Source organism: Podarcis filfolensis (assembly GCF_964270895.1).
Source record: "Podarcis filfolensis genome assembly, chromosome: 12".
Taxonomy (NCBI): Eukaryota; Metazoa; Chordata; class Lepidosauria; order Squamata; family Lacertidae; genus Podarcis; species Podarcis filfolensis.
The window spans coordinates 25,756,972-25,768,032 of NC_139614.1; the positions used below are offsets into that span (position 1 = coordinate 25,756,972).

The following is an 11,061-nucleotide window of genomic DNA, read 5'->3' on the forward strand; positions in this document are numbered from 1 at the left end:
AGTGTGCGGCGCTGGGGCTGTTGCTACTGCCCTAGAAGCAAGGCAACCTTTTGCTGCAACTTGGCCCTCGCGCGCGCTGGAGAGAGAGCGAGAGAGAGCGCCCGCGGAGCCTTCTTGCACATTCCACGGTTTGGCAAACGCCGATCTAGTTATTTTCTCTAGTCCAGTATCAAATTCTTCTCAGGCATACGATTTCACTTGAAGTCCTGCCCAGGAATCCTTCAAAGTGAGCGTTTGTCCCCGCTCTCATGATGTCAGGCGGTTTTTCCCTGCATCTGTAATCTTTTTTTAAAAAAGTTTTTTTTGTTGTTTTTTGAGGGGCGAGGGGGGATGAAAAACAAACTTAACTGTGCGGGGAAACAACAAATGTTAGGGAAATCCAAGCAGATCCAATGAAATTGGAGGAAGGACGCGTGTATTTGGGTGGCGTTGGTGGTAGTGTTTGTGCCTAAGTCTTAACTTCGTCCCATGCAGTGACGGGGCTTTGGGCTGGGTGGCGCTGTCCTGGGCATGTTTACTCGCGAGTAAGCCCTTCTGATTTCCATGGGGCTTGCTGCAAAGTAAAGGGCTGCGAGGATTGCTGTTTTAAAGGACGATCCTAGGCAGAAGTCAGCCTCCTCAGAGATCAGCAGGGCTTACTCGAATGTAAGGGTGCACAGATACTTTAAAGACACGGGGCCCCTGCAGACGTCTTTTCACTACCCTTATCGTTAGTACTTATCACGGAGGTCGTGCTTTCAATACTTTTTGCTCCTGCAAACGTTTCAGGGTATGCATGCTGCGTTTCCAATTGGTGCACGGCTCGTAACTTTTTATGCCCCAAATATTCCGGGTTTGTGTGCCTCTTTTGTTCAGCTATAGCGGAAGAGCGTCCCTGCAGACCGCGCTAATGCTGTAACGTTGGGAAGACACTGCAGAACAACGAATAAACCGGAATACTGTGTGGATGGACCAGTGGAACTCCACCAGTAATTCAGTATTATTGTGTCAACGATGACACGTTGCAGAATACACACCCACACACAAACCAGTCTGGAGGGCCGGGTCCACTGGGATACCTTTAATTTTCATTTCCGGAGGGGATGTATTCGTCTGTTGAAACACAAACAGTTATGAGTCTTGTGGAGCAGTGACAAATTCGTTATGGCATAATCGTGGAGTAGAGCTTACCTCGAAGTAAAGGGGTGCTGGACCGCAGCCCTGCTTGGGAACAGGTTCAGGAAATGGATGGAATATTCTGAGTAAATAAGTGGGTGGGTTTTGGTTTAGGCGGGTATCTAGGTTGAGAAATGCTACGGCTTCGAGAAGACGCGTTTTGGATCTTAAGCATGTAATGGGGTATATGATGAACGGCAGGAGATCGTACCTAAAACACCCAAACCGAAGCAATTACGTTATATCAAACGATGCAATCCGTTAGCATGCAAATATTAGGGCCCTGGGGGGGGGGGGGAAGCAACCCTCATCAATTTATATCATATTTATTTAACCGGATTTATATACCACACAATCCTCATAACCTCTAAGCGGTTTACATAAATTATGCATTATTGTGTTAACTCAAAAGTGTCCTATTATTCACCTGGATTCATCTTAGGGTACACTTAAAAGGTAAAGGGACCCCTGACCATTAGGTCCAGTTGCGGAGGACTCTGGGATTGCGGTGCTCATCTCGCTTTACTGGCTGAGGGAGCCGGGCTACAGCTTCTGGGTCATGTGGCCAGCACGACTAAGCCGCTTCTGGCGAACCAGAGCAGCACACGGAAACGCCGCTTACCTTCCCGCCTGAGCGGTACCTATTTATCTACTTGCACTGCGTGCTTTCCAACTGCTAGGTTGGCAGGAGCAGGGACCGAACAACGGGAGCTCACCCCGTCGACCTTCTGATGGGCAAGCCCCAGGCTCTGTGGTTTAACCCACCGCGCCACCAGTAAGTACACTTACTGGAGAGTAAATCCCACGAAATCCCATGATACTTACTTTTGAGGAACTACATACATAGAAGCCCTCTGGTAGAGCAATGGGGTGGGGATCGCAGCTGGAGTGTCGTCCAAGCAGCGGTGAAAGAAAATCCCAGGGCAGTCAAGGAAACATATTTCGAAGTAATATGTGTTCAATATTTAAGCAAGGAGACCTACTTTCCTTGTCAATATAAATATGATTACCGTGGCTGTGTAACACACCATACATTAAAAGCACATGTAAAGCGTACTCCCCAGGAATCCTGGCAACTGTAGTTTGCCCATCGCAGCACTGTAATTTGCAGCACGCTTAACAAATTTCAGTGCCCAGGATTCTTGGGTGGGTGGGTGCTTTTAACACATCTATGCGCTTACGCCGCCCCTGTGTGCTTGACTGAGGTTGTAAACTGAGAGTCAGGTTGTAAACCTGAAAGGCACCTTACCCTGAGTCAGACCATAGAGAGGTATGATTTGGGGATAGCTCACGTTTTATTTGTGGGGTGCAACTGAGACTTGTAAATCTCAGCCCTTGACTGAGGCTGTTCCTGCGGCTTTGGGTTCAGTGAGAAACTCGTGGGAAAGAACCCTCTCATTCGAGTACTGCCTGGAAAAGCGTTTCGGGGTGAGTTTCCTGGTTGCTACTGGACTCCAATTCCCATCGACTGGGGCTGATGGGAGTCGGAGTCCAGCAAAAGCTGGAGGAGCCGCAGTCTCCCTCCCCATCCATGTTGCGGATCCGTGACCCTTAATTCCTCCTCGCCGAGGAGGCTCCATTGAAAGCCTTCCAAGGACTCTTGGGTGCCAGTTGGTACAACAGACCAGATTCAGGTCAGGAGGAGGAACCTCAGAGAGACATGGGAAGAGAATCCCACAAAGCCACCCGAGACCGTGAGACTGAGCACCAGAGATAGGCGATGAGCACCTCCAGCGGGTCTTGGCACCACAGAAGAGCACGACCCCTCGCCTCCAGATTCAGCCTTATCTCGATCGTTGCGTGCATTTTGAAGGACGGGTAATAGCAATAAGTGATCGCGATTCGCCTTCTCCTTGCGGTTATTGTGATGATGATGATGATGATTCCCCTTTTATTGGTTTCGATTCCGATTCGGGATTCTGCATTTGCAGTTAGCCTAACACCTTTTGTTTCGATAATAGCGCAAAGGGAGTCAGGTAGGTTATCTGCGCATCCCAGGCCTCGGGTTGCGGCTCAGTAGTGCTTACTCCAGAGTAACTGTGCATGGAGTTGCAATCCTAATGCACGTGCTGCTCATGGGAGAGTGCATAGAATCGCAGGCTTGGTCCATTTTCTTTAAGCATCGGAAGGAAGGAAGGAAGGAAGGAAGGAGAAAGAAAGAAAGAAAGAGAGAGAGAGAGAGAGAGAGAGAGAGAGAGAGAGAGAGAGAGAGCCTCTAGGTTTAGCGAAATAAATGAGGTCAGGCCCCGCTCCAGTCTGGAAGACCCTGGAAAATTAGAAGCTTTCGGCCCCAAACCGGATCGATTCGTTCACAAAACAACATAATCTCCCCGCTTCCCCTTTCTCCAGGCAGAGAACATTGTACAGGATCCCCCACCATTTTTTTTAAAAAGAACATGCGTTTTCTTTCCCCCTCTTTCTTTTGCAGTAGTGCTTTTTCTTTTTTCTTTCAAACTTCGGCCGACTTTAAATGTTCTTGGCAAATCAAAGCACGTGTCCTTTGAAGAAGGTGTGTAATTGGCGTTTAAGGCATGTATGGAATTCCCAGATGTCTATAAAATAAGAAAGTGCATTTGGCAGGTCACTTCAAGGTGGAGCAGGTTAAAATCACTCGCACAGGCTGCCCCCCCCTCTCCACATCCCCCGCCCTCTTCTGAACACCAGACCCTGTTTCCACTTTAGAAGCAACTGAGCACGTGATCGGCGAATCCAGAAAGGGTTGCCTTGCTTGGGAATAATCAATATTGGATTTAAAAGATGCCGAGAAAGAGGTTAGTTTAAGCAGTCGCATCCTCCCCCCCCCCCATCTGAGCTTCTACTACATAAAAATCACGTGCTTTAGAGCAGACAGCTAAAAAGAAGCAACATTGGAATGGGAAGATCTCAGCCCTTGAACTAATTTACTTGGGAATAAATCTCATCCAAATCAGTTGCATTTCGCTTCCCAGTAAACGTGTTTCGTATTGGGGAGTGGCTTTTCTCTCTCTTTCCTAAACAGTGCTTCGACATACCCACGTCGATTTGACCGGTTAAAGGAGTCCTTCATCAGCTAGAATCCCTGGAAGTGGTTCTGAATCATAAAATCCAACCCTCAATTTAGAAACCCAAAGAAAACCACCCGGTTGCTCTTTCCTCCGAAAATGTCATCTCTCTAGATCACGAGGTTTTAATATAAGGGAGGGAGAGAAAAAATATCTTCATGAAATCGACCGACGTTCATGGTGTGGTGTGCCAGCTTTTGTGTGATACAGCACTCTTCCTCATGACGCTTGTTGGGGGAGGGGAGGAGAGGCGTTTCTCTGAATACAGAATATCTCCACCTCGTTTCCCCTTCTTTCTTAAATTGCCAGCTTTGAGGAGGAATGGTGTTCTTCACATCAGGGACACTAGTGTCATTTCCGGGGGGCAGGTCTTCCCCAATCTGCCTCCTAAACAAGTAAGCTTTTTTCCCCAGGTAGATACTCTCCGAATAGGCTAAAGTGGTTAAATACAGGTTAGATTACAATGCAGAACGGCCATTTTTCTTTTGAAGGTGGGAATACAAATTCCGCTGACCAACCAAAATGTTAGGAGAAAGTGATCAAGCTTCAGAGTCCAGGAGATATCATCGATATTAAGCCAAGCGGGAGGGGTGGAGGTGAGAAATTTGGCTTGATATTAAACCCATGATGTCGGCGTTGATCAAAAAGTAGTTTTTTGTTGTTGAAACCTCTTAGAAGGTTGCGAAGAAGGAACTATTCCATTTCAGAATTTACTCTGTTGAAGAGTCCTGAGTTACTGGGAAGCTGGCACATTTCTGAACCTTGCTTGATCCCAATAAAGGTCTTCTTTTACTGTCTCTGTTTGAATTTTGTTCTAATGGCCAATATGACTTCCTGCTTTTGATTAGTCTCAGATGCGTCTTTTTGCCGCAGCTGTGTATGAAATGGTCTATCTTACACATACGTACATGGTAAGCTTTTTTTTTTTTTGCAATTCGATTTGAAAGGGTGGAAAAACGCCGTTCAAGAAAGGAGCGGCATCTTAAAAGACTTAACAGTGCAATCTAGTATCTACTCAGAAGTAAGTAAAGGGCGACTCTTCGTGACCCCATGGACCAGAGCACGCCAGGCACTTCTGTCTTCCACTGCCTCCCACAGCTTGGTCAAACTCATGTTTGTAGCTTCGAGAACACTGTCCAACCATCTCGTCCTCTGTCCTCCTTTTCTCCGTGTGCCCTCAATCTTTCCCAACATCAGGGTCTTTTCCAGGGAGTCTTCTCTTCTCATGAGGTGGCCAAAGTATTGGAGCCTCAGCTTCACGATCTTACTTACTTACTGGGACCTTACTCCCAGGTAAATTGGCACAGAACCTTCCTTGGGCAGCGGACGAAATCTGATGCCCTCAGAGATCTGCGATACTGCAAGCCTCCCTTTCTTGGGAATCAACGCCATGGAACTGAATGGGACTTTGCTTCAGGGTGGGCACGTATTGCATTGCTCTGCTGCTCTCTCCAAATGCCGTAAGCCTCTTTGCGGTGACAAAACCCTAGAATAAAAAGTTCAAGGAAGTAGGAAAAAACTCGACCCCCTTTGAGAGCGCTCAAAATGTCTGATTTTTCATGCGCCCGGTTTTTGTTGACGAAGAGGAAATCTTTCTCTGCAGAAGCTGAATGCGCCGGCGGCAGCTGGTGGCATTTTTTTTTTTTTTTGTCAAGGAGAGAGTCCCATTCAAGGCAATGGGACTCCCGAAGTCAGCCTGTAAAAGGCACGGATCTTGAGGGCTGTGTCCAGGCTTTCGTATTTTCTTTGGAGAGGTGTCAGTCTTTCCAAAAAGAGATGTCAGTCGCGTTTGCCGCTTTGCCTTCACAACGGACGTCAGTCTTGTAACCTAATCGGCAGTCAAATCGGGTTGACATCTGCCTGTCGTGGCCTCGAACTGTCGAGGCTGCGCCGAGAACGCGCTTGTTGTCACGTCAAAGCTTCAGAGCTGAGGAGGACAGAAGCTTGACTTCGCTTTCTCCTTCTCGGTTGTCATCCGCACGTGCCGAGAAAGGAATATAAAACAGGTAAGGGTCTCTCGATTCGAATTCGAGCGGAAACACCCACCAAACACCGACCGATCCGACTCTTCCTCCCCTAAAAGGAAGCCTTGACGATTCTGCATTTGGAACGGAAAGTTATCTTGCAAAGGAAATAGGCTGCGGAATGGCAGCAGGGTGAAGGGAGGTCAGTGCGACTTTCTTTCACTTTGCACGGCCCGATCCGATGCGTGTTTACTCGGGAGTAAGTCCGAGAGAATTCCACAGCACTCCGCACCCTTTAACTTTGCAGAGGAACTGGCCGCATCCGGTCGAATGTACGCAAACGGGCGCATCGGATGGCAGATTGATCTTACGCATATGTTTACACGAAAGTATAATTCTCAAGTGTTGGGTCCCAAATAACTGCATAGGATTGAAGCCTTAAGTGTTACAGCTTTTGCTCACCGCCAGCCCCCGCAGCTGCTGATTTTGTTCCAAATTATGTTTTCTGTGATTATGTGAGGACGGACACATAATTTAGAGTGGGCGGGGGGCGATCCTACTGCCAGCACTGAAAAAGGGGAGCTTCACAGCTAAGCAGGTACCTGAAGGAGCTTGATTTTGGCCAGATGTTGGAACTGAGGGTGGAGGGATTGTCACGTGAAGCGAACAGATGTGGAAATTGCCAGCCGGGCGCTCCCCCCCCCCTCCGTCTTCTTGCCAGTGAACAGCCAGAGCCAGGCTTGGAAGAAAGGAAGTTGAAGTTTAAATCGAGGAAACAACCCTCCGCTCCCCACAATGCCCCATTTTTTTATTGCTTGTAAAGACTTTGCCTTGCAAAGAACGTAGGAACGCAGGAAGCTGCCTTATCCGGAGTTAGACTGCTCGCGCGTCTAGCTCAGTATTGACAACGCTGAGTGGCAGAGGGTGTGCAGGATTCTCTTCCAAGTCCTACCTAGAGATGCCAGGGATTGAACTCGGAATCTTCTGTATACAAGACAGATGCTCTACCGCTGAGCCAAGAGCCTTCTCCATTCCCATTGCCGTGCCTTTGACATAGTACACACATACACACACACACACACACACACAGAGAGAGAGAGAGAGAGAGAGAGAGAGACAGCTCCACTGCTCTTGTCCTATGGTTTTGCCCAACATGGGGCTCGAACCCATGATTAAGGGTCTCATGCTCTACCGACTGAGCTTTCCAGTGTCATCTCTGAGTGCTGAGCCTTAACCTTGGAACCTGGGGAGACGTCATCAAGCAGATTGCCTCTGAGCAAGCGCAGAATATATATATATATATATATATATATATATATATATATATATATATACACACACATATATATATATATATATATGTGTGTATGTATGTATGTATGTATATGTCCATGAGATTAGTGGGAACATCCTGCGGGTTGCAGAACAGAGTTGTTAGGCCCCGCCCCTCCAGGTGTTATTAGGTTCCATGACCAATGGCCATGCTGGCTGGGGCTGACGGGAAATGGAGTTCAAAGACGCCCTGAGGGCCGCCCACAGGCGCCTCATTCCACGTGGTCTTTAGCTGACAGAGGATCCCGTCGGTTCCAACGAGGCTTGGAGTCCAGTCTAAAAGACGCGAGCAGCCCATCCATGTAAGCGAGCCGTAGCCCAGTGCTAGAGCCCACACCTGGGCCTGACACACCGAAGGTCCTATGCTGAAGTTCCTGGCATAACTAGTTAAAAGCAGCCAGTGATGGGGAAAAGCTTCTTCCTACTTTAAACCCTGTAGAATAGCAGCTGCCAGCCAGAGCAGGTGACACTAGGCTGGGCGGGGTCTCTGACCTGAGGCAGGGCAGCTTGCTGTGTATGCAGAGTTCCCACTGAATTTCAGTGGTCCCAAATGAGGGCAGCGCTTTAACGTGGAAGTCAAGTTTCCTTGCATTCAGTTCAGCCGGGCTTACTTGCCAGTCACTCTCTCCCTGCCTAGCCTACCTCACAGGGTTCTTGTGAGGATGACAGGGATCTTGTTCCTATGAGAAAAGGTGGTCTAAACATGTATTTGTTCAGATAGACGAATGTAGCGGACCTTTCGTCCATTTCCAGAAGGGGAGCCAGGATAGTTGTGGCAATGATTCGGAAAGACGGATATACATTTGTATCCGCTTCCAAGCACTCTAGTCCTCAAAGGCTTAGTCATAGTGGAGTTGTCCTACTCTTCAAGCTTTTTGATAGAATCATAGAGTTGGAAGGGGCAATGAGAGTCATCTAACCCCCCTGCAATGAGGGAGCCTGCGACTCGCTTCTATAACAGTCTTCAATCTGGGACAGGCAGCCATTGCTCCCCCCTCCAGATGTTGTTGGACCACAACTTCCATCAGTCCCAGGCAGCATAGTCCACAGACAGGGATGGTGGGAATTTCAGCAATATTTTTCCCTTGGATAACCCTTGTCACTATTCTTATCCCTCGCCAACACTGTGGGAGGACTTGTAAGAGACACATCCCTGAGAGGGAATACGCACCTTTGTTCCCTCTCCTCTGGAATGCCTTCTACAATAGACAGCGGCGGACAGGTGGTGAACCCCTCTGTACCCCTACTCCTTGTCTTCACTGGGCTGGTCCTTAAGTGATCCACCACGGACCCAAGATGAATTAAGTGCCTGTTATAACATGGCGCTCTCCAAATACTGTTAGAATACAACTCCCATCTTCCTTGACCATTGGTCATATCGACTGGGACTGATGGGAGTTGTAGTCCAACCATGTGTCAAGGGCACCATGTTCGGTACCCCTCTGAACAGAAATTAAAGGGATTAGAATTGATGGTGCCCTATGCTGGATGCAAGACCCGTCGATATCTTTGGCTTGAGGTGTGTCAATCTGCTATCCTTAGCTGGCTCATCTGAAAGAAAGAGCTGTCGAAATCCGAGAGATGGACTTGCAAGCGATCGCAGCGATGGAGGCTGCAGAATTTCACTGGTACGGGGGCTCTTTGGAAAGTTACTTTCTGAATACATTTTGCAGGGCAATCTTCTGCTTGTGGGAAGCCCCATTGTGCAAGGTAGGTCTTACTTCCGAGTAAAAATGGATAGGCTTGCACTACAGATCACGACTAAATTAGCAGGCTCCAATCCTATACACACTGACTTGGGAGCAACTCACCAGGAGTTATGTATTGACCTGCGCATATATATTTCCTCCTCACCAACCCCCCTCCCCCCCCCCAAACCACCGCAATTTGGATTAGGAGAATCCTCCATGCTGAAGGATGCTGAGTTGAATTTGCGTGGGACAGAGCTGACTTATACACCGCCTTAACACAACGCTGGTCTCCCCATCTCCATTGGTCACGTCCGGTATGAGGTATCTTCCATCTATTTTACTATTCTGTAAAATGGAACCAAATCGAACAACTTCCCTCGTGTGTTCATGGCTCGGACGGCCGAGATGAATTTAATAAAGGGTTACAGAAGAAGGCAGAACGTTGTACCCCACTAAAAACAAAACCCCACACTTCAATACCTTTTTTTAGTAGGAACTGAGCGCTGAAGTCCCTTAAAACAGGTGTGCCTTATTGAATACCTGGAGGAAAACGAGGAGTGTGCGCAGCGATCACACGACGGGGCCTTGGCTATGACAATCCCGGCATCAGGTGTTTCTCCAGAAATCCAGCGGCGGGTGACCTTGGAGGCAACAACTTAAGCCGATGTGCCTCACAATGATCTGGCTGAGTGGTTGTTGGGAGTTTGAGAAAAAACACATGGAAAATACTCGATGTAAGCCGTTTTCGACCCTTCTTAGTAAATGGCTGCTCCTTTGTTTTGGTGAGTGCTTCCTTAAGAACGTGAATAACACCCACAGCTTTTCCCCTCACGCGTGCAAATCACTTCCTTGAAAATGCCCAGCGCAACCTGCACGTCTAGGATTAATAGGGGTGGGGGTGGGGCAGGCGCCACCCATAGTCCGGGAGTTCCCTGGAGGAAATGTACTTTTCATCTACAAACCAGGAATGGATTCGAAGCTGGAAGTTCGAAACAAAAAGGATCCCTTCCAGAGAATATAGGGTGGGATCGTTAACGTGGCATTTCTGTTTCAGAAATCTGAATTAAAGAGGACGCTCTCTGGGCCCATATGTCTGGGGACACCGTTGCTACAATGGAGGTTGCCTTCTTCTGTCCTTTGGTCCATGTACCTCACTGCTGTCTACACGGACCGGTAGCTGCTCTCCAAGGTTCATGACTGGAGGTATTGCAAACCCTACCCGGAGATGCCGGGGATTGAACCGAGAAGGGAAAGCTCAGCCAATATAGAGCATGAGACGCTTCATCTCAGGGCCGTGTGTTCAAGCCCCTTGATGGGCAAAAGATGCCTGCATTGCAAGGGGTTGGACTAAATGACCCTCGTGGCCCCTTCCAATTCTATCATTCTATGACCTTCTACGTGAAAAGCAGATGCTCTACCAGTGAGCCCTGCTAGGATTAGAAAGGAGGTTTCCCAGCTCTTGTAGGGACCTTTTATACCCGGTGTGTCATTTTTTAGAAAATCTAAGGCCAGAGCCCCACTGAGCCCGACTAGTTTCAGTTTCGACCGGACAGTATTATTATTATTATTATTATTATTATTATTATTATTATTATTATTATTATTATTATTACATCTACAGACACACTCTGTAAAAACCTCTCGCCACGACAGTCGGGCTTCTTCTGACTGGTTTGGGTCACGCCTTCAAGTGTGGGAGGTGGTTTTGCGAACAAAAGACTCCGCCAGGCCCCCGCCCCGAGGCGCTTACACGTTGTAATAAATCATAGAATTATAGAATTGAAAGGGACCCAGATAGTCATCTAGTCCTTGCAGGAATCCTGCTCACAGGATTGGGCAAAGGGGTGGAAGATGGAGAAAGGCTGAAGCTCTGCTTAG

General features: G+C 48.1%; 1 long non-coding RNA gene across 1 annotated transcript; it reads left to right on the top strand.

Moving 5' to 3' along the window:
- Window positions 1-5,332: 5,332 nt before the first annotated feature.
- On the top strand, window positions 5,333-10,729 carry LOC310745840. The gene is made up of 3 exons (XR_014540361.1): window positions 5,333-6,202; window positions 9,677-10,581; window positions 10,618-10,729. It is a non-coding gene; the product is annotated as an uncharacterized lncRNA (long non-coding RNA).
- The last annotated feature ends 332 nt before the right edge of the window (window positions 10,730-11,061 follow it).